Source organism: Carettochelys insculpta, chromosome 2, assembly GCF_033958435.1.
Source record: "Carettochelys insculpta isolate YL-2023 chromosome 2, ASM3395843v1, whole genome shotgun sequence".
Taxonomy (NCBI): domain Eukaryota; kingdom Metazoa; phylum Chordata; order Testudines; family Carettochelyidae; genus Carettochelys; species Carettochelys insculpta.
Window position 1 is genome coordinate 122,197,230 of NC_134138.1, and position 24,139 is coordinate 122,221,368.

The following is a 24,139-nucleotide window of genomic DNA, read 5'->3' on the forward strand; positions in this document are numbered from 1 at the left end:
AACAAGCCTTTGGCCTATTTAATATCATTGCAGGGGCAGGTAGACTCTAAAGATACATAGGCTGCCATTTAGCAGCCCCCTGTAACGGTCACTCTGTGTCAGTTGGTTTCCCTGGTAACCTGAATTCACAAACACCTCAGAATCATGGATTTGAAATCCAGACTCCTCATTTGGCGCAGGTGAACAGCTTCTGGAAGCTTCCCTGGCCCAGAGGACCTGTTTGAAAACATGTGCTTAGAACCTTCGTATGGAAATTAGCTTATGAATCATGTATGAGTTTGTTCTATATAAGCAGGTACCTCCAGGCATTCAGTGGCCCTAGGGGACGCAGACTTGCTTCTGTTACCCTGCATAGGGAGGCGCTGGCTGCTTCTGAGCAGCGTCTGCCGAAACCTTAGGCCAGCCCTAAGGGGCATAGAGCTGAAATCACCTCAGCACTCGCCTCTGAGTGGTGCTGAACCAGAGCTAAAATCACCTCAGCACTCGCCTTTGAGCGGTGCTGAACTAGAGCTGAAATCACCTCAGTACTCGCCTTTGAGCGGTGCTGAACTAGAGCTGAAATCACCTCAGCACTCGCCCTTGAGCGGTGCTGAACAGAGCGAAATCATTGCCTGGCTAATTACACCTAGCCACCTCAGCCATCGCTGACAGGACCCTGAGCCGCCTTGCGGCTTGAAGCGGCGTCTTCGCACCATCGCACCTCACCGCTCTCTAGCCTCAAGGAGCAACAAGCAGCCCTGAGGTGGATCAGGCGGGCGGCAACCTGGCCTCACCACTAGGGTGAGGTACTGCGTGCTCGCCTGCTGAAACCCAGGGCCTGCCATCACAGCAGCACCCTCGCCCCCGCCGTCAAGCAGCAAGCAGCCCTGAGGTGGATCGGGCGGGTGGCGACCTGGCCTCACCACTAGGGTGAGGTACTGCGTGCTTGCCACCACAGCGGCACCTTTGCTCCCGCCGCCAGCCATCTTGTCAACGCTTCACCACCACCGGACTGGACTCTAACTGGACTGGACCTTACCTAACCGGACTAGACACGTAAAATTACCTTAATATAGCCATACTCCCATTCTATATTCATTCCCACCTGGGAAATCGGGACCCTCTGCGAGGGAACTGGGGGTTGCTCCTCCGTTGTTCCTTCCTCTGACGAGGGGAGGGAAGTGCCTGGGGGTCCAACCCCCTGAGGCCAGGCCTGGACGTCCCAGGCAGGGTTCACCATATTAACCAAGTCTCGGCACGTTTAATTAATAATTAATGTTTATTAGTAAGTTTAAGTTGTTATAGTTGTCTAGCTCTTAATGGTTTAACAGTAAGAAAAAAGGTTCTAACTACCCTTTTCTCTTCCATCCTTTTTCACTTATCCTTACTCACCTCCTCTAAATAAATTGCAGGAGAAGGCATTGCCTCCCTCAGTTGTCAATCCTACCACAGTGACCTGAGGAAGAGCATAAGCCTCCCAGGTACACTTAGTTGGACCCACTAAGGGAGTACCGTGGGCCCCCCAAAAGAGGGACAGCCCAGACTCGCTCTCGGGTACCAACCCCTTGGGACAGGCTAGCAACCTGACCCTGCACGGAGGTGGGGCTTAGCACCCCCACCCCAGCTTTGGAAGGAGACAGCGGAGATTTACAAAACTCCTGATACCCGTCACTCCTAAACTCCTCTATCCTTCTGCCTCTGCTCCTATAACCAAATCTTTTATCTTGCGGTACAATAAAACCAATTCAAGATCTGGAAAACAAGTTACCAAATGGATACAGTTGCAAATGGAAATGTACATTCCAATAGAGCGTAACTAAGTTTGCGTTTTAAAGACTGTTACTTGTTATAGTTTTAACCTGGTTGTGTTCCTTAATAAAAATACCAGTTACTTTGTCTTTTAACCTTTCAACCCTTGTCCTTGTCTCATTGTTCCTGCCATCCTCTCCTTTCCAGGAGTCTCTAGTGGAGACCCAAAAGATTCACCTGGGTGGTGTCAACCGGTTTGAGGCTTGTAGCGGGGATTTGATCTGAGTCCTGGCATCGGAGAAAACGGGGTTCACGTACTCCCTTGTTCAGGGATTCATTTAAATATTCTAATTACCTGTCCATCCAGAGAATCCCGTCATCCCCCATGACCAGACCAGTAGAAAGGCTACCAGACTGTGGGCTCCCATACTGTCTCTGGAACCATCTTAGCTGGTTCAGGTGTGGCCTGAGTTGCTGTCCCAACACCAGCCATGCTCAGGACACCCAGGGCTGCATCATTTGTATCTGTGGAGTTGTGGAGAATAAGAACATAAAAAAGGCCATACTGAGATCAAAGTTCCATCTAGCCCAGTATCCTGTCTACAACAGTGGCCAATATCAGGTGAAATGATCTCTCTCCTGCCATCCATCTCCAGCCTCTGACAAACAGAGCCTAGGGACACCATTCCTTCCTATTAGCCATCAGTGGACCTAACGTCCATGAATTTATCTAGCTCTTTTTTAAACCCTGTTACGGTTCTAGCCTTCACAGCCTTCTGTGGCAAGGAGTTCCACAGGTTGACTCTGCACTGTGTGAAGAAGAATTTCCTTTTATTTGTTTTAAACCTGCTGCCCATTAACTTAATTTGGTGTCCACTAGTTCTGATGTTATGGGAACAAGTAAATAAGTTTTCCTTGTTCACTTTCTCCACACCATGCATAATTTGATATACCTCTAGTATATTTCCCCTTAGTCTCCTCTTCTCTAAGATGAAAAGTCCTAATCTCTCTAATCTCTCTTTATAGGGGACCTGTTCCAAACCTCTAATCATTTTAGTTGCCCTTTTCTGAACCTTTGCTAATGCCAGTACAACAGACCCTCTATTTACGTGAAGACTCTGTTCCCACACACCTTTGTGTAACCTGAATTTCGCGTAAGTTGGGGCATCTTTTTCCCCCGGTGGAACGCACAGTCTGCAGCCAGGGAAGCAGCAGGAGCACCTGGATCTCCTTTTGAAGGGTAAGTCCTGAGGTTGTGGGGAGGCAGTTGGGGAGGGTTAAGCCTGGCAGGTGGCTACGGCTGTGGTAGGGGGTCAGGGGGGTTAAGTCTGGGGTTAGGGTTAGGGCTACAGGGGGTCTGGGGGAGGTTGAACCGGAGCCACGTGCGAGGGGGGGTTGAACTGGAGCCACACACGGAGGGTTTGAACGGGGCTGGGAGTGCCTGGGCTGCCACTTCCCTTGGGCTGCAGGGCTGGGAGCGCCCATGGCTGCTGTTTCCATGGAGCTTGGTTGCAGCCTGGAGGAGTCCGCCGTCTGGTGGGGGGTGAGCCAGAGCCATGCACGGGTGGTGAGCAGGGCAGGCTGCGCAGGGCCAGGGGGATTGAGCCAGGGTGTGGGGGTGTGGGATTTTGAGTCACGCTTAACTCACATTAATGCGAGTTAGGCGCAACTCGAAATCATGCATTTCGAGGGTTTACTGTTTATCTTTTTTGAGATGAGGTGATCACATCTGTACGCAGTATTCAAGATGTACCATGGTTTTAGGTAAGGACAATAATGTATTCTCCGGCTTCTTCTCTATCCCTTTTTAAATGATTCCTAACATCCTGTTTGCTTCCCTGACTGCTGCTCTGTTTGAATGCTATGTACATGCTGAATGCTTGCTCTTTGTGCTGCATTCCTTGGAGGTCTTCCCAAGCTGAACGTGGCTGAGTCAGAGGCCATTGGCTGATTTTGTTTTTTGTGTTTATCCCTAAACCTGGCCTTGCTTGTCTTACCCAAACACACGCATACCCTTTATCTAGCTGCATATGCATTTGGGTTGTAACCTCCTAATGCAAGGACTGGCTTTTATTGTGTGCTTGTACAATACCTAGCAGAATTAGCACAACTGATCTTCAATTTCAGGAGATAGGACCTCTAGCTGTTGTTTTTCTACACTAATATTGTACTTCTTATTTTTTAATTTGGTAGAGTATTAATGTAATGGAAGAATCACAAATAGGACAAATGTATATTTGGTGGGATCAGTGTCACCACCGGATCGCACCTGTTGGAGAGTAATGGGGTATAGGACAACTGTGGCTGTGTGTTTGGAATATCAGTGCATTTTAATAATCACAACATAGGTGGGGAGAACAAAGAGGCCAGGGTTCTATGGTTCTATTCCTGTCACTGATACTGCTCTGCTTTGTGACCTTGGGCAAGTCACTTCACCGTTCTGTACCTCTAATTCCCCACCTATAAATGGGGGGAAACTTATTCTACTTACCTCACACGAGCTCTGTGAGGATTATTTCATTAATATTTGTCAAGTACTGTTAAGTCCTCTCCTGTGAAGTGCTATATAAGGCAAATGATTCTTACACTTCTGTTTTTTAAAGATGAAGAAAAGATGTCACAGCCTGGACCTCATCATTCCTCATCCTGGAATCAACATATCAATAGTCCTTTCCATCAGTGTATCTTGTCCTTAGTCTCCTGGTGGAGGACACATGTCAGTCATATCTTTGGCATTGTTCCTCCCACCAGACACACACACCTTCTCTGACAGTCCCTATGGTGATGGGAGATCTTGGGCTAGAGAGCAGTGTGGCAGAATTTGGAGTTGCAATTACATACGCGCGTGACAGCCATGCTGCCAAACAGGGAGGCTGGGAGCAGTTGTGATGGTAAAAGACCACTCTGTAGAAAAGGCAATTCAATGTACTTCCTCAGTTGCTTCTTAGTCCCAGAAACTTCCAGATGCACTGTGGGAACTAAACAAAACAAAAAAGCAGTCAAGCAGCACTTTAAAGGCTAACAAAATAATTTATTGGGTGATGAGCTTTCGTGGGACAGACCCACTTCTTCAGACCATAGCCATACCACAGCAGACTCAATATTTAAGGCACAGAGAACCAAAAACAGGAAACAAAGTTGACAAATCAGAAAAAAAATGATCAAGGTGAGCAAATCAGAGAGCAGAGGGGCGGGGTGTGTGTGTCAAGAATTAGATTAAGGCAATTGTGGGAACTAAAGTGAAACTGTCAGTCACTTCATTGCAATCAGACGTGAATGTTTAATCAGTGACGGTACAGGGGTAGTTCTTTGTACTTTAAATGAGAAAAATTACTTCAAAGTGGGAAAATGTTGGTGCGATTTATTTATTTATTTGTTTGTTTATTTATTTGGGCATCATTAAGATGTCTCAAGAAGGACAGAGCTCTTTTTTTCCCCTTCCCCTTCTGTCTTTTACATTAGAAAGTCTAGGGTGGAAGATTCTATGATCAGTGGAGCACTAGTGAAATGATGACCTCATTAGAGACTTGACCGAAAACTGTGCAAAAGAAAGGAAAGGCAATTTTAGTCCGAGCGTCATGTATTTTTTATAAGACCTCCTTAACGCTAATAACAAATTAACATTTTTGGAAAAAGGGAGCAGGTTATTTTTAATACTCAGACTTGGGGATTGTCTGCACAAAAAGGTTACAATCCTACTCCCCCAGCCTGGGCACACTTGCACGTCTGTAAAGGAACTTTTTCCTGCTTAGCTGTTTCTGAATGGAAAGGAGAATAAACATCATAAAGCATATTTATATCAGCATAACTGTATGCAAACTGGTTGTTCTACCATGAGAACCATGCCGCCTGAAATGGAATTAGACTTGTGATGTGTACATAGTTATGCTGTAGTCAAACATGAGTTAATGGGCTTTAACAGGGGTAACTGGGTGAAATTTAATGACCTGGAATATACATGAAGTCGTATTAGATGATCTAGCGCAGTGTTTCTTAACCTTTTTCTTTATAAAGTACTCATTTAAAAAAAAATTTAAGTACCCCTAGACTTCTCTCGTGTACCCACTGGTTAAGAAACAGCCCAAAGGTAATCTGAGGTTATGAAACAAGTGCCATTCAACCTTTCCAGATTACTGTACCCTTTTCAGAGTCAGATTTGTTTTGCATACCACCAAGTTACACTTCACTCAAAAACTACTTACTTACTAAAACATGCAAAAATATCACAGAAGACTACTAATGAAAACTGTCTGACTTTCCATCTTCTGATTGTCAAATGAACTGGAATAGAAATATTGTACTTACATGTCAGTGTCTGCCTATGAAGCAGTAGAAACAAGTCATTGTCTGAATGAACTTTTCGATTGTACTGACTGTACCAGTGTTTATACGTAGCCTGTTGTAAACTAGGCAAATATCTAAATGAGTTGATGTATCCCCTGGAAGACCTTGGTGTATCCCTCATGTACCCCTGGCTGAGCAACACTGATTTAGCAGGCCCTATATTGGTACAAAAATCATCCCTTAATGAAATAGTTACATCAGAGCAAGATGTTTGAGGCGATCAGGCCTATATCTATTAAGTAAGAGTTCCTGGTGACGGTCAAAGGTGGGAAAGAAGATAAGGTCATGTTAACCTACTGCTCCATATGCCCCCGCCCCCGCCCCCACTTGCTTCCTAAGATTAGGAAGGCAATACATGGCCACAGAATAATTCAAGCAGGCTTTCTGTTAAATCTGAACTATGTTTTCATGGGTAACATTCTGCCCTTCAGACATGTAAGGATTTGTTAAAAGCTTGGGCAAGTGGCAGCAGGATTTGTTCTGGGGTTTCACAGAAGTCTTCTATGTATGCTGTGCGTTTTCTTTCCAATTGCTTTGCTCATATTTTTGATTAGCTGGGACACCAGAGGGCACTAGAACAGAAGCTATGTTTATGATTGGAGAAAGCAAAATGTTAATTATCAAAGATCAGAGTGAAGAGAAGTCCTTCAATACACATCCCCTTGTAAAAGCAGGAAACTGATCAGCGGGAAATGCTTCCTGCCTCTTGATCCTCCTGAACAGTCCCCTGCAGAGGACAGCCAACAACAATTATATTAATAAAGTAAATTCAATAGACACCTTGACATTCTTTCCCATAGGCCTAGCAGAACTTTCCTTCCTGATTTTATATTTGGAGATTAGTTTAGCTTTGCTCATGTGAGCAAAATCACGGTAGTTAATCATCGTCTCCTGCCTATATGCGGAGATAATTGCAAGCAATTGGCAGGTTGAATTAGGTTCTGGTGTAGCCTAGCAGAAGGGACTTAAAAATACTGGTACCATGTAGGAAATGTTATTGTCTAGTTTTACTTCTGGAAACCATATAGACCGCATAGCTTAGTTAACTGGTCAGAGTGTAAACAGTGGGAGGATATGTTTGTTCTATGAGCAGGGGAATTATCAGTGAATGTTAGGAAATGGCTGGACCCAGCTATCTGCTGCAAGTAACATAAAAGCATATCTTAATTAGTAGGGTTATTGGATCTGCCAAAATTATCAGATCCTTTCACATGCTCCCCAGTACATCTGAACAACTTCCTTTGGGCTCAGGCCAAGCATTGTTTCATTAATATTCAGCACCACATCTAGCAGAGAAGAAAATTACACCCTGGGAAGCGAGGAAATAGATGAGGAAAGGAGTGGGAGGGAGGGGCGAGTGAATGCTTCTAAATTCTTAAGTGAAATTTTTCTTTGCTGAATCCCTCTCTCTTCATCCTCACCCTGTATAAAGAAACTGCCATGTGGCATGGTACTGCAGATGGATTACAAGTGGTTTGTAAGTAATCACACTAGTTGGATTCACAAATGTTTCATTTCGCATTTGGTGGTCGGTACCATAGGGATATGGTCCCTGACTGGGGCTTCAAGGTTCTACTGTAATACCCCTTGATAATTAATAATCATACCCTAACATTGATCTTTAAGTTTATATTTTAGTTCATGTTGGGAAAGTAATCCACACAATTGTTGAACAAAGAGTGAGATTGCTCCATGTAGTCATTTTTGCTTTCTTTCCTTGACCCTGTTGTCCATAATTCTCTTATGAGTAAGAGCTTGGGTACCCTGGTGATGAATGAAGAATAGTAACATAAACCTCCCCTACTAATGTACATAGGACTGTGCTAAGTATCCACCCTGTTGTATTGCTGTAACCCTCTGTCTATCCTCACACCACTCCAGCCTTGCTGTGTGTCACTTGTGCTTGTTGTTTCACATCTAAATGTAAGCAGTGATCCTGCAATCTGGTTCACAGCTATGAACCTCATTGAAGTCAATGGTTTTCAGGGTTTGGGCCATGAAGGTCAGTTTGCAAGACTGAAGCCTCAAACTGTAAGTTATTCAGGGCAGGGCAGGGCAGGGCAGGGATGACATCTTCTGACAGCACCTACCACACTTTTGAGTAGCATAAAATAACGAATCGAAACAGGAGGCAAATAGCGGTTTAGATTCTTGGGTGGCACAGAGGAGCAGAAATCTTTCTCACATCCTCACCTGGGGATACTTCCAGTGGGGGGGGGTGGTCCCTGACAGGCCTGGAGACAGCTCCCACAACTCTCCCTCCAAAGCCTCTGGTCCAAGGCGCATTGGAGATGCAGATATGTGCATCTGGAATGCACAGGTGGAATGGGTGCAGCACAAAGAGCTCTGACAAGCCCATCTAGCATGTGGTACCTAGATGACCACTGCCCGGTAACATGGTTTATAGCAGGCTATGGGAAACTACTCCAGGGACAGGGCAGGAAATGGGGTGCAGAAACTGGTTCCCTGCGAGGCCCCCTGCTATGTTCAGTGGCAGCTAGGTGCAGCGGAGATTCCTCAGGCATGCTTCCAGCTTTTCTGCTTATACCAGTGGGAATTTTATTAGAATGTGGTTTTGTGAGGTTTATCCCATGTGCACACTCGTGCACTCTGGCAGACAGGCACCCACTTGTGCAAGGACAGCCACATTGCTACTGCCTCACTCACACTTTTCTTCTTCGTTAGCAGCTGCTGCCACCCAGTCCTGTTTTCCTGCCCTCTTGCACAGTTTCTGATCAACCGAACGCTGAACAACAGCTGCTTCCAACAGCCCAGGTAGCTAGAGGTGGCAGTGACATGCAGTTATTCCCATATTGCTTGGCATTTTAAGCATTAGACTGTTATCTTTTTTTACAGAAAGAGGAAGAGAGATGAGTTAAAGGGATGGAAATAGGGATGGAATCCATGGATTTTATTTAGCGTGTTTGATTTGTAGAATATATTCCACTGGGCTTCCTGCATGGTGAGAGCATTAATCATAAATCTGCATTAGATCTGAAACTGGAAACACAGATACTACATTTTGTCTCCCCTGCAGAGCTAGTGCTCTTTCCTCAGCATAATTGGAAGGTTGGCGTTACAGATCTGATTAAAAAAAACTTTCAAATGTGCTAACCCCACCTCCCAACCCTGGGATGGTCAATAAGCCACACGTCAGGACTCTACACTCACGCCAGGAACCAAGCTAGGAAAGGAAAGGATTAGCCTTTTAAACAGCCTTGTTAAACAAAACCTAATTAATGCCCATTTCTCTCTTTCCCCCGCCACAAGATTAGCACATCCGTACTGGAATTTCTAGGGAGGAGAGCTTAGAAAGAGAAGCAGGAGAGAGGTCAGACTAGCATTAATTGTGTGTTATGTAGTTGGGCCATTTCAACTGACCTCATTCAAGGCTTTCATTGCTTCTTTATTTAAAACCCGTGATGCTGACATTGTGAAAAAGCGTCACTCTCCATAGGTCCCTCTTTACCTCTGGATTTGTTTGCTGCTCTTTAGCTCAAATATATTTCTGATCTGGAAGTGGATGTTGAAATTCTGGTGCAGTCGGTACCAGAGAGAGTGATTTTTGTGTTTGCACACTAACTGGCTACTGACCTGCTCTGCTTTTACAAAAATCTGAACCGTGGGGAGCAAGTAAGAACTAGTTCAACAGAAATTGACATAGAATCACAGAATTCTAGGGCTAGAAGGGACCTCAAGAGGTCATCAAGTCCAGACCCTTGCCTCAAGCAGGATCAACCCTAACTAAATCGTTCTGGCCAGCACCTTGTTAAGCCAGGACAAATAAACCTCTAAGGATGGAGATTCCACCACCTCTCTCGGTAATGCATTCCAGTGCTTCACCACTATCCTGGTGAGATGGTTTTTCCTAATATCCAACCTACACCTCCTGCTCTGTAACTTGAGACCCTTGCTCCTTGTTCTGCCATCTGTCACTACTGAGAACAGCCTTTCTCCATCCTCTTTAGAGTGCGCCTTCAGGAAGATGAAGGCTGCTATCAAATCACCCCTTACTCTTCTCTTCTGCAAACTAAATAAGCCCAAATCTCTCAGCCTCTCCTTGCAGGTCAGGTGCTCCAGCCCCTTACTCATTTTCATTGCTCTCCGCTGAACCCACTCCAATGCATCCACATCCTTTTTAGACTGGGTGGGCAGCCAGTACTGGACGCAATACCCCAGATGTAGCTTGACGAGTGCCGAATAGAGGGGAATAATAACTTCTCTAGATCTGATGGAAATGATCCTCCTAATGCACCCCAATATGCCGTTACCCTTTTCGGCTTCAAGGGCACACTGTCGACTCATATCCAGCCTCCCATCCACTGTGCTTCCCAGGTCCTTTTCTGCTGCACTGCTACTTAGTCGGTCAGTCCCCTGCCTGTAACAGTGCTTGGGATTCTTCTATCCTAAGTGCAGGACTCTGCCCTTGTCCTGATTGAACCTCATCAGATTACTTTTGGCCCAATCCTCCATCTTATCTAGGTCACTCTGGACCCTATCCCTACCTTCCAATGTATCAACCTGTCTACCTAGTTTTGTGTCATCTGCAAATGTGCTGAGGGTGCAATCCACCCCCTCATCCAGGTAGCTGATAAAGATGTTGAACAATACGAGCCTCAGAACTGATCTTTGGGGTGCACCACTTGAAACCAACTGCCAACCAGACATTGAGCCGTTGATTGCTACCTGTTGGGCCTGACCATCTAGCCAGCTTTCTATCTACCTGACAATCCAGTTACCCGCTTCATACTTCCTTAACTTATGGTCAAGAATACAGTGGGAGACTGTGGCTATGCCTATGCTATGAGATAATATCGATTTTAAGTCAATTAGCTCAAGTTTTCAAAGTGTCTTGATTTATGGAGAACTAAAATCAACATAATATTGAAATCTTAATATCGTAGTCACCTGACAGGTGTAGAGTTCAGTTCGAATTTAAAATTCCAAATGAAGAGTAGTGAGGACGCACCATGTCTTTAAATCAAATTCACTAGCCTCCAGACATGTCCCATATGTGCCCCACAATGCCCCACAGTTCTCCGCTCTGGCATCTTCCACCTCCACTGCTCTCAGGTGCAGAGGAATTAGGCAACAGGAAAACCGTTTCAATTGAGCACCTGGAAGCCAGTGGCTGTAGGGTCATGAGAGGCTGAAAAAATCTTCTTTCTTTTTCTTTGCTGTTAGCATGGCTGTGGGGGTCTGTGGTTCTGTGTATATCCCTGCTAGCTGCCTTTTTTTCCTGTGCTGCCTGGCGCCAGTTGCTGCCTCTGCCCCCCACATACCATGTGGCATCTAGTTTGTGGGCGAGGGTCGTGCTTTTCTGATAGGACAGGAAACATCTTTTCAGCCATTTACATTTTCTCCTGCTCCACACACCCGCTCCCTTCCCTCCTCAAGAGGCACCATGCATTCTGGAACTTTCCCTTGCCCACATCACGTGGCAGGGAGTCTGTGGGTGCGGGTTGTCTTTGCTAGAGAAACTTCTTTTCAGCCGCTTACATTTTGTCCTAACCCCCACATCCCCTCCCTTCTCTTCCCCAGAGGTGCTACACAGTCTGTAACTTTCCCGCGCCCAGTTGCATCGGGTGGCTTGACCCCAAACCAATAAAAGGATGTGCTGTGCAAGGTGCCAGGCAGCTTGCGCATGGTGAGCGTCACAATTTTCAGGTGCTGGCTGTAGCTGGGGGTCTTTTAGCTGCCCAGGGGAAGTCTCCTTCAGCAGACATGATTTTCGGTCAATAGGAGAAAATACTTTGTCACTAGAGTGGTTGTCCTTTCAGGCCAAATTTTTGTATGGGCTTTATGCAAAGGCCAAAGGGGCTGGCTATAGTCGGGGGTCTTTTAGTCACATGGGGGAAGTCTCCCTCAGTGGACGCTATTTTTGGGTACTGGCTGTAGCTGGAGGCCTTTTAGCTGCCCCGAACCATAACTCTTTCAATGATTCACTCGAGTTTCAGTGTAGCAACCATGTCTACTTAAACATATTCTTCTTTTAAGTGTCTTCTTTGCCAGGAGGTCTAAATCCAGACCCAAGCCTGCAAAGATCCAATGCTTTTGCATCCCCTTTTCAAGACCTGTTGATTGGGACATGTTTACTACCCCTCCCTTTCCCTTCTCTCCCCTCATTTATAAAAATCACATATCTTACACAGGCAATCCACACCCCGTCGGGGAAAAGGGACGTTTAATACAGCAGGGGAAAGAGGGGAATGAACTATGGGAAGATGTCATCAGATACCCACATCTACTTGTGGGGCATTTTTTTCCTATGCTGCGCCAGTGAAAATAGCTAGAATGCTACAAGGCTGTGGGAACTGTGGGATAGGTTCCCACAATACACTGCTGCAGCACTCAATTTAAGCTCGATTTAAGCTACTTATGTGTGGCAGCAATAAGTAAATTTTGTGGGGAGCATGTGGGAAGGTGAAGATGCTCAAAATCGAATGGATAAAACCCAGCATTAAGAAATCGATTTTAATAAATTCGATTTTGCCTCGTAGCATAGATGTAGCCTGTACCAAGAGCTTTGCTAAAATCAAGATATATCACATCCATTGACTTCCCCACGTCCACAGAGCTAGTTACCTCATCATAGACGCTAATCAGATTGGTCAGGCACATGACTGAGTCCTGGCTGGGATGATTTAGTTGGAGTTGATCCTGCTGGAAGCAGTGGGCTGTACTCGATGACCTCCTGAAGTCCCTTCCAGCCCTATGATTCTATGACTTGCCCTTTGCGAATCCATGCTGAGTACTCTTGATCACTTTCCCCTCTTCCAAGCGTTTCAGAATGGATTCCTCAAGGAACAGCATAAAAAGTGTGAAACATGTTCTCTCCTGAGTTTCCAGTCTCCTGAATTGTCAAACTCCACTTTGAGAATTCAGATCTCACCCTCTGAGACAAAGACACTTGCAGGTCTCTTTCAAGGAGGTTCTTTTATAGGGATCATTGCTTGCTTCACAGCTGACTTCTTTGCTCCCAAATGAGCTGTTTCTGTATTAGCTATTGGTTTAGTACTGGGTTGAGAGCCTTACTGAAGAACTATTAGTCTATGTCTTCATTATAAAAAAGAGTGTTTTTACAATGAGATATCCGGCTATTGTGACATAAAATCCAAGGCACAGGTAGTTTTAACTCATTAGAGTTAGTTGAGGTGCATCCCAGGTGAGGAGCATACAGAGCTGAGTTCAATTAGCACTACTCATTTTAGTGCAGCTATTGATTTTCACCAGTCAAAATTTTTCCTTCATTTTCTCCTACCTAGTGTCTTTGAATGCACCTTTTCTCTTTCAACAGATCAACAGAAGAGGAAGTGTTATGGATTGCTGACTGCTAGAAATGCAAACACCTTCTTGCCGATGCTTTAAGAACCTCCAGCAAGTGGGCATTTTGTCACTGAGGATGAGCTAAGGAGGATGTATTGTTCTTGTTTCTCATAAGGTTCCTGTGAAATTTATGGAAGATGAGAAAGCTGAGGCAGTAGTTGCCTCTGGAGAAGAGAGAGATGCAGACTGTTTCACTGGGCACGTTGTAGGCTATTGTTCTATAATCCAGCTGCAATTTGTAATGGAAGCTAATGCTAGGCCAGATTGCCCCTGTAGGACCCAGGACTGGAATTTCTCCACCCTGCATCAGCTGCTTCTTAGTCCCTAGATAAGGAGTGAGGAGGGCTGTGAGGGGATACATGGGGTGGGTTTGGTAAGGGCAGCACACTGGCACCTTCTAACCCCAGGGCTCTATAACACCTGAGTCTACAGTACTGCAACTGCGAGGTTGCCTGAGGCCCATAGCTCCTACTGAGACACACTCTGTACCCCCAACCTGTGACACTGTGGATGTTGGGTGGTGGGTGGTGTTTGGGTGCTGACTCCCAGGGAAGATATCTGCGGAATCTCTGTGAGATGAACATCAATGAGTTTCCTGGCTCCATCTGGGTACTTCCATGTATGGATGTGAACAAAGCCATTGTTGATTCCTTTTGTTCTCCTGGACATGGTGAATAAAGCTTGGTGTGGTTTGGGCTTTGTCAGTTGTTTCCTCAGTGTATATCTGACAGGAGAATGAACCTGAGTCATTTCCATTACTGTCTTACATTCTCAGCTGCATCTGATGGTCCAAGGGCACCACTGAAGGGGTGAGGAGATCTTAAAGGAGTGATTCGAGGCTCCCTCACTCTGCAGGTGTTCTAAACCAGTCCAGGCCCTAGCATGATTTACAGCAGCCTTAGGACTCTTTTGAAGTAGGTTTGTTGTATGTACCCTGCAGGGACACATACAGCAGCTGAGAATAGCTAGAGTGCTGTAACACTTCAGTCACAACTCCACGCCTGCTAAGGCTGGGGCCCCAGTGTGCCTGCCATAGCAGCTAATTAAGCTAGCTCTGTGTCACTTGTGGACTCCCCATGTCAGAAGAATTATCAGCAGGGGGCAATCCATGGGCTTTCCAGTCCTTTATGGTCTAAATGGATTGGACCGGCAAAGAGACTGTAACCTCTATGTCTAGTTTGTAATTGAACATAACTATTATTTTTCTCTTTTGGGTTGGCATGCTGAAAAAAAATGTGAATGGACTTCTGAAGCAGTAGCCTCGATAGTGGCTACTGCTCGATTGAACTAGCCATCGTGTTATTCTGAAAATATATTTATTGTTTGAACCAACTAGCCATACTCAACTGGCCAAATAGCTACATGTGGCTAGTGGCTAGCATGCTGGACACCACAGCTGTGTCTACACGTGCACGCTACTTCGAAGTAGGGGCACTAACTTTGAAATAGCGCCCGTCGCGGCTACACGCGTCGGGCGCTATTTCGAAGTTAACTTCGACGTTAGGCGGCGAGACGTCGAAGTCGCTAACCCCATGAGGGGATCGGACTAGCGCCCTACTTCGACGTTCAACGTCGAAGTAGGGCCCGTGTAGACGATCCGCGTCCCGCAACGTCGAAATTGTGGGGTCCTCCATGGCAGCCATCAGCTGGGGGGTTGAGAGACGCTGTCTCTCCAGCCCGTGTGGGGCTCTATGGTCACCGTGGGCAGCAGCCCTTAGCCCAGGGCTTCTGGCTGCTGCTGCGGCAGCTGGGGATCCATGCTGCAGGCACAGGGTCTGCAACCAGTTGTCGGCTCTGTGTATCTTGTGTTGTTTAGTGCAACTGTGTCTGGGAGGGGCCCTTTAAGGGAGCGGCTTGCTGTTGAGTCCGCCCTGTGACCCTGTCTGCAGCTGTGCCTGGCACCCTTATTTCGATGTGTGCTACTTTGGCGTGTAGACGTACCCTCGCAGCGCCTATTTCGATGTGGTGCTGCGCAACGTCGAAGTTGAACATCGACGTTGCCAGCCCTGGAGGACGTGTAGACGTTATTCATCGAAATAGCCTATTTCGATGTTGCTACATCGAAATAAGTTATTTCGATGTTGGCTTCACGTGTAGACGTAGCCCACAGGAATAGTGTCTAGAGGCCCTAAAAGAAACAGAGGTTCTATTATGCTAGGTACTGTACAAACATAGTCCGGCCCTGCACCAGCATGTTACAGTTTAAAGAGATGGGAGAAGGAGTGGAAGAAAGTGAGATTGGTTTGTAATGTTTAGCAGTAGATTTTTAAAATGGTATCCTGGCATTACTTCCAGATGAGAAAAGATAAGAGCAATATATCTTGACCTGCAGGTGGACATTGACATTCTGGTGCAGACGGTTCCAGAGAGAGAGATTGGGACTGCCATGACAGCTGAGGCAATAGGCAGTGGGCTGTTCCAGAGGGAAGCTTTGGTTCCCATGCCATACTTTGGTAGAGGGGTTGTTTTTTTATGCATAAGTAACATACCTAATTTGCATGGGGGGAAGGGAGGCTATTAAGGTACATTTGGTAGCAGCAGTTCTCAAACTGTGGGCCGGAACCCAAAAGTGGGTAATGACCTCATTTTAAAGAGGTCACATGTTCTGGCTTTGACTTGCTGAGGCCTGGGGATGAAGTCCAAGCCCCACCACCCAGGGCCTGTTCCAAATCCTGAGGGCTTCAGCCCTAGTAACCAGGCCCAGGTTACAGTCCCGCAGAGTCTAAAGGCCCTGGGCTTCAGCTTCCCCCCACCAGCCCTGCATGTGGGGCAGTGGACTTTGGGCTTTGGCCCCAAACAGCCTGGGCAGTGAGGTTTGGGTAGGCTGAGGGTTCAGTCTCCTCTCTTGGGGTTGTATAGTAATGTTTGTTGTCGGAAGAGGGACGTGGTGCAATGAAGTTTGAGACCCCCTGCTTTATAGCATTCCCAGTGTGTCTATCTGGTGTAAATGCTCATCACTGTGATGAGTGCAGGCTCCTGAGTGAGAAAACAGAAGGTGGGATAAGACACTAGAGGGAGGTGCTGAATTAGTCACTGGAGGGAGCCCTTTTGATCTCACTGAGGGAAAAGAGCCAGACTGAAATCTGACAGGGAAGAATTGTACACAGGGCCCTTACAGGAATTAGACCTAATTGCTAGAAGAGTTATTGCACCCTTCTAGCCATGGAGGTGGTTCCGAGAGTGAAAGGTCCATGAGCAGGCCTTCCCTTATCTTTCCTTGGCTGGGGTGGCACCCCAATGTGGTCTGCCAGGCTCACCACAAATCCCCAGGTCCCAAGGAATCTGGAGCACTCTGGGGCTGTCCACATAAACTCACAGTGATAGCTCTATGCTTACAGTAAACCCAACCCATTTCCTGTACATGTGGCTCACGTTCAACAAAACCACCCATGGCCAGCCTGGCTGTGGCTGATTCCCCCTGAGTTTCCTTGGGGTAGGATAAAGGCAGTACAGCCAGGTACTATGCTATGCCCCATTGGCCAGAAGAGTTTGCAGAGCCCAAGGGAAGGGTGACAGTTCTTTTTACCCAGTCTGGGCCTGCCCATTCCCTTCCTGTCTGGCCTAATTCCTTCTGCCTGATCTGGCCCTTCTGTCTCCCTGTGCCCCAGTTTTCCTCTCTCTAAAACAGGCAAATGCTATTTACCATCCCCTGTAAAAAGGTTTTGTAATCTGTACGTGAGATGTACCCTACAAGTGCTGAATATTATCGCCATCCTCATTCTGCAGCAGGAGAAAGCGAGGGCTACATGTAAATGGACAGGTTTTGCTGATGAGCACCATGCTGCAATTTTTTGTGGTTGGGCCCACAGGCTTTACCTCCCAGACGTTCACTCTGCCCTTCAGGGAAATGAAGCCACAGAAGTGGAAGGCACACATTTTTCAGGTGTAATTTCTCCCTCAAACTTTTCATGTTAAATGCTTAGACGTCTTTAGTGTACTGTGGCACGTAACCTCAAAAAGTCACGTGACATCTCATAGCATCTCTGTCACTTTGGGTCACTGTCCCTGGCTTTTAGTTTCTTTGTGATCTTGACATGGTATTTTCATTTAAAAGCATTATATGGGAGGGAGGAAAACAAAGGGCAGCAATAAATAAATAGATAGCAACATACCCAAGCCCTGTGGTGTCATTACGTGGCCAGTGACATCTTATACAGTGGAGTCACTTCATTAGGGGTCACAGAATGCGTGTCTGATAATGGCACCAAATAAACCAGTTACCTGCAAAATTCATCTTGAAAGCTCTTGGGAATGTCAGTGGGAATTAGGTGCCTAACCTGCTGAGAGGGCATTTTTGTGAATCACAGAGAGGACCTGTCTGAATCCTGAGGTGCTGAAATGCCTCTGTAAATCTGACTCCTCATCCATTTCTTTGCTATTCAGGTGCATAACGTGAAACCCATGATGAGTTATTTTCTCTGCCCTTTCCTAATTCAAAATCATGTCAATAAATAAAAATCATCTACTCTTAGGCTAGTCTGAATTATTACTAACACAAGAGAAATATGTAAATCTCTTCTCTTATCCCTCAGCATGACATGCATGCTGCAGAAGGCAGGTACCTCATGCTAGGGGAACTAAGGAAGAGATCCAGATAATGAGGAGGGCTGGAAAATAGAACAGAGACCCCCAGCAAGGACTGTGAGGAGGAGAAGGAGGACAAGCCCTCACTCACTACCATGGATCCTGCAGGAGCGAGTGAGCAGGGCTGTGACAGTAGGACTGAAGAGAGCTACCTGTGCAGCCACAAGGACATTGATACCAGGTCCCTGTAAGGTACAATTCAGGCAGAGCAGAGCGCAAAATCCTTAGTCAGGACTGCAAAGAGAAGCTCAAGCCCCCATCTGAAGAGAAAGACACCCAGCCGATGAATGTGTCCTGTCCTCTCAGTTTTCCAAATCCAGAGTAATTGGTAAGCCTAAAATCAAGAGCCTGAATGCCAACATGCTCTCTCCTCCAGGAGCTTTAGGCAACAAAAGTAAATCTAATTTCTTCTCTCAGAGCCAGAACATGAAGCGGTTAGAAAATGACACTGGAACAGTGTTGTGGAGTGGTCACAACAATTTAGGGCAAGACAAGAGGGGAAAGAAAAGTTAGGGCCTGGCTTCACAGTGCATGAAAAATGCATGCCCATGGCCTTGGTTTTGTTAAATTTGTCTGTAGCCACACAGGACTGGGATGGAAGCTCTTTGAGCCATAATCAACCAAATAATTTTATGAGTCTTACAAGACAATCCATTGCCAGCAGGCTAACATCTTTCCCAGTAAAAATGGTATAACAAACATTTAGTCAATCCGTCATAGAATTTCACTGAGGCAATTTGTCCAGCACTGTCCAGAGAAGTACAAACACTGGACAGAAGATCTGGGTTCAGTTCTAGGTCATGGACTTGCTGTGCGAGTTAGGGCAAATCAGGCTCTTTACGCCACAATGCCTCATCTGTAAAATGGGGACAAAGTTTTTCCTTTCTCCTACCTTTTGTTTAGACTCTAAACCCTTCAGCACAGTGACTGTCTCTGAGTACATGTTTGTACAGCGCCTTGCACAATAAGACTGCTACAGTAACAATAATGATAATAAGTATGTTTCCCATTTCGGCTGCAGCGCATAAACAGGGATCCATCAGAATGAAATGTATCTGAGCACTGTGATTTTTTACATGAATTGCTGCAAATGTATTCCTAATCTACCAAGGCACTGATGAGCCATTGAAGTTGCCCAGGGAGAACAAACATTAGAGCTAATCCAAGGACTCTTCCGACTGAATTCATAAAAGGGCATTTCAGCTCTCCCATCTCCCCTTATATTTGCCAGTCACACTGCTAGCAGCTCGTCCCCCAGTGCCCCACCCTGAAGAAGCAGGAAAGTGGCATCTTGCTGAAAACGTGGATATTGATCATGCACATAAAGTTACTCACACGTGTAGTGAATGACAGGACCAGCGTGAGTAACTACAGTAGCTGCTTTTGGGCAGGAAGCTGAGGTACATGCTCCTGTGAAGCGTGAGCAAGCATGAACTTTCCATAAGCCAAACTGCTCTGTGGGCTGCAGACTGTCCCTGTGAAATGCGTTCAGCAGACCCAATGAAAAACCCTGTTTCAAAGTTGACGTGACTTTCTGTAGCATTAATTCTTGTCACATTTTGTGCGCATTTTATTTATCCTTTCGGCCGATTTGCTGCACCTGTCAGCAAGTCTCTGGGCACAAACCCATACTTAAAAACCCACGTGCGTACTCTGTTCACATCCACATCGTGCTAAAGAGACACCGAAAAGATTGCCAGCACCAGCTAAACTGGCACATCCAAGTAAACCCCTCCTTTCTAAACCCATCTGCTCAGCTCAGTCTTGCAGCGTGCCACAACCTGGTTCTGTCAGGCAAAGTAGAAGAGCTAATTACTGAGGCAAGGGCCCTCCACTGAGATCTTCAGCTCACAGTGCTCATGGAAACCTCTTGGAGCTCTGAGCCTGAGCATCCCTATAGATCCCAATGGCTGCACACCTAAGGCACTAAAAGCCAAATCCTTAGTCCAGGGCCCCATCCAAGGAGCTAGGCTGAATAATGGGCTGATGTGTGGGAGGGAGGAGGGGGATCTTTCTCTCCATGCCATGAGGTCTGCTTTAGCTTCCTCCCCCCGCCCCGCATCCATTGGAAAAACAAGCACAAGAAGATCTACGCTGAGGGGGATCCCATGATCCTGATGCCAAGCATCCTCCCATTGGTCCTGGCCTGGTACAGAACACAGACTTAATGTGGGCGGTTGTGCAGCAAATATGGTGTGCATTTCTTAACTGACCCCTCTAATTCTTTTCCTCCTGGTGCTACTGAGTCATACCAGCTATGCTGGCAGGAGACCCCAGTCATGGAGGAGGTGGCTGGAATTACCCCAAAGAGAAATGTAGGAGCATCTCAATACCCTAGATAGCATCTAGACACCCAACCACCCCTAGAGCATCGTGGACATTTTACATTTCAACTTGAAAAGAAGAGGAAGCTAATTATCATTAGCTATTATTTGCTGTCATTTCTTAGTACCTACACTGTTTAAAATATTCATACTTTGCTATAGTTGTGTTCTAGCTGAGGGTTCTCAATGTGCTTTACAAACAGTAGTGAATCAACCCTTCCAGCAGCCCTGTGAAGCAGGGAGGTATTGTGCAGAGGCGGAGGTGGCTAGTGAATTGCCCTACCAATGCTCTTTGTGTGTCATGTCCTTTCCACTAGCTCTGCTTGGTATTTCAGCTTGACTCATGCTGTGAAGAAATGACAAATGGGCCTCAATAACCACAAGTATGCAGCCCCTTCCCAGGGTGGTTACATTTCCTGTGCAGTCTGGAGAACTGTCACTGTGACTTTCACTATGGTAAATGGAACCCTTTAATAACTCTCTTGCTTCAAAGTATTTCTCAGATGTTTGTGCAAGGAGGAGACTATCTAGAAAGGTTAAAAGAGCAAGCAGGAGGGTGGGTAAGGAAGGGAGGGGAAAGGAACCTGGGATAAAATCCAGAGGCAGGACTGCTGAGACAGCCACTTATTTTCTTCACTTACATGACACAGAAGGCCAAGCTGAACACTTGGGTGGCTGCCCAGCAAAGATTCAGGTACCGCCCAGCAGAGATTCAGGTACCACCCAGATGATTAGCAGAGCATGCACAGCCCCCCAATCGGCAGCATGTGTTTCTATTGGTGGTACACATCCACACACACCTGGTTGCACATGGGTGGGAAAAAATTAGAGAGAACACTGCTGAGGGCATGTCTTCATTGCAGAGTCAGCCTGGGCACTCCCAGCCACGCACTAAGCCCTCTCAGCCACATTTTGGGCTGTCTTATACCCAGGCCAGCAGCTGGCAAAGCAGGGGGCATGGTTCAGAGCTCAGATGCTGCTTTTTCTCGGGTGGGTAACCTGCCCACTGTGTAATGAAGATACATGCTGAATCTTTTCCGTGCTCCAGGTAGCCCTCTGTTGCCTTCCCACAATTCCCTCCTGGCCAGGGCAGGCACGTTCTCCCACAATTCACTAGGAAAAATCATAGAGTGGCTCAGCTTTCTGTAGCACAAAGAGCTGTGGGGTATGGACTGGAGCACCTAAAGATGCATACGGAGAGCACAGCACCAGTGGAGGGAATACAGTAACTCTGATAGGGCTTTGCAGTGTAGCTGCTCATAGCCAACTCAGCTAACCTGGGTGCTTAGATTTGGATGTTGCTATCCAGGCTAATTCTGAACTGGAGACACAGCCTGAGGAGAGAATAATGTGTAACCAAGACAAAAGTGATACAACCTGACAAAACCAAAGAGGAAGCGGTGCTAGTCTATACACTATCAAAACAAAAAGCAGTCAAGTAGCACTTTAAAGTGCTACTTGACTGCTTTTTCTTTTGACAAAACCAAGACATTCTTAATCCTGTCTGGGATTTTGTTGTTATTATTTTATTTTTTTTTAAATTTTTGCCTGGGGTATAGCCGTGGTAGAATTGTGTGGGAGCAAATGGAAAAATCAGAGACCCAACTGCCTGATTTACAGAGGAAGGCACAGATCTGGGCCAGTGGCTTGTGTCACCACTTCAGCTTGTTGCTATTTATTTTTCTCTTTAAGGCATTCATAACAGATATGTAAGAATGTAAGATATGTAAGAATCTGTAGTATAGTTGGGCAAACAAATCTCTCCAAGAAGACTATAAAAAGGGCATTTACTCAATACATCAGCCCAATTACTCAGGTAAATTTCTGAGCTGGACACAAAAAAGAACAGAAGGCATTTTCCCCAGTCCAAGAGTAGCCATTCTGGTCTTCCACCTGAATGAATTGGCCCTTAACACACAGTAATTGAAAACATCATTAGCCCCTTCTTGCAACCCCCACCTCTGGCCTTGTAAGCTAAGGTAAAAATTCCATGTGTGTGACAGTGCTGAACCCTGGGCAGAGACGAAGAGAATTATCTAGACATGGGATCTCTAACACTCTAGCCACCAGTGGCTAGTGGGCTTGAATAAAAAATGTATTTTTAGAATAATGTGGTTAGTTCACTATATTGGCTACTGCTTCAGGGCTGGTTGGACACCACGGATCTAGAGGACAACGAAGGATGTTCCTGAAATCATGCTCTCTTCTTCCTTCTCCTTTTGATTCAGATCTTGCAGTCCTAACATAGGCAGATTGCCACTGTAAAGATGTGTCTGCATTAGCACTGCAGGATTGGGCCTTTTGTACTTTTGCTGACTTGCCTTTTGAAACGTCTGTTCTCACTCTGTTCTACCTTGGCCGTTTTCTTTTATCAGCGCTTCCCTTGCTTCATAGCCAGGCCTCAAAAGTGTAGCAATGCCTATATTTAGTCAGTCTCCAAAAACTTGTTTGGCTTTTCCTGGAAGAAGAGGTTGCTCACCAAATGCTGTTGAATCTATTTGTGCTTTTATATTTCATGGCAAAAAAAGAACAAATAATGGTTACAGCTTCACGTTGCCCTTATTCATTGGAGGGGTATTTTTCACTCTTATCTTCCCTTTGTAGAGCAACGACTAATAGAACTGTCGGGTTTTGATCAATGTAGAAATCACATAGGCTTTGGAAAGACAAAATTGATCATTGTTGGCTAACCCGACTAGCTTACCAATCATTGCATTACCAATCATCCTGCTCTCCATTGCCCTGGAGAGAAAGATAGCGCCTATAACATGGGGCCTTGGGGGCTTGGGAAGTGATGAAAGTGGAGAAATACAGGGCAGCAGTGCTGCATTAAAAATACATAGGGGATCCTAATGGCATGAAGAGGGGACTATAAATCAGGAGGCCTGGGTTTTATTCCTGACTCTACCCCTGGCCTGCAAGGTCAGTGTCCCCATCTATAAAGTAGGGCTAATGACACTGCTCTCCTTTGTTAAGAGCTCTGAGATCTACTAAGACTTAGCTATTATTATCTGAAATGTAGTATCTTCCTTGCAGGGGTGACTGGTGAGGGGGAATCCAGGGGCCACCAGCCACGTGACCCCTCTCCCCACCTCCCGCAGCCTGGGGAAGGGCCAGGACAACCCACCTCAGACTCTGCCTCACCTCTTCCCACAGCCAACGTGTCCTGCGGGAAGAGTGGGGCTGAGCTGACAGTGGTTCACGGAGCAGCTGTGAGGAAAGCAGAGCAATCCAGTCCCAGTTCACTTTGCTCCCTCAGTGCATCCCTCTGCTTCCTTCTGAGAAGCGCAGGGGTGGTTCTGCCTCTCCCTGAGTGCTGTGGCCGGTGGAGCAGAGCGAACAGGGGCTATGTTTCTCTGCTTCTCCTGCCACTTCCAGTGAGTGCAGGGAGTTTGGACCCCTACTGTGGGCTTCAGGCCCCCTACCCCACTTGCCCCCAGCTGCCCAGAGACTCTAGGTCTGCCAGCTGCTAGCTAGCCCCTTGCCTCTGCTGCCTATGACCTGGAGGGTGTGTGCTCCCTGGACCACCCCTGTCACCCCTGCTTCCTTGCTACTAGATTAAACTTAAAACAATGAACCTTATGTACTCATTGTAAATACATTTCTGCATATGGCAAAAAGTACCAGTAAATAGGAAAAAACCACTGAGACATGGATCAGGTTTAGCATAGCTTCTAAACTGGCTGATAACAATCTTCCTTTTGGGCAGCTGGAGAAGCCTGGAAACCACAAGAGTCTCAGCTAGGGTAACGAGCAGGAAGAGCACTCCCCCATTCAACGGAGGAGAGGTTTCTAACGGAACAAATCTGCTCAAGTGGAGAATTACCGGGCAG

General features: G+C 46.4%; 1 long non-coding RNA gene across 1 annotated transcript; it reads left to right on the forward strand.

The window, feature by feature from the left end:
- The first annotated feature begins 2,760 nt into the window (after positions 1-2,760).
- Positions 2,761-14,076, forward strand: LOC142008657 (uncharacterized). Its single transcript, XR_012644198.1, has 4 exons — positions 2,761-2,968; positions 3,443-3,492; positions 8,758-8,847; positions 13,370-14,076. It is a non-coding gene; the product is annotated as an uncharacterized LOC142008657 (long non-coding RNA).
- Positions 14,077-24,139: the final 10,063 nt, after the last annotated feature.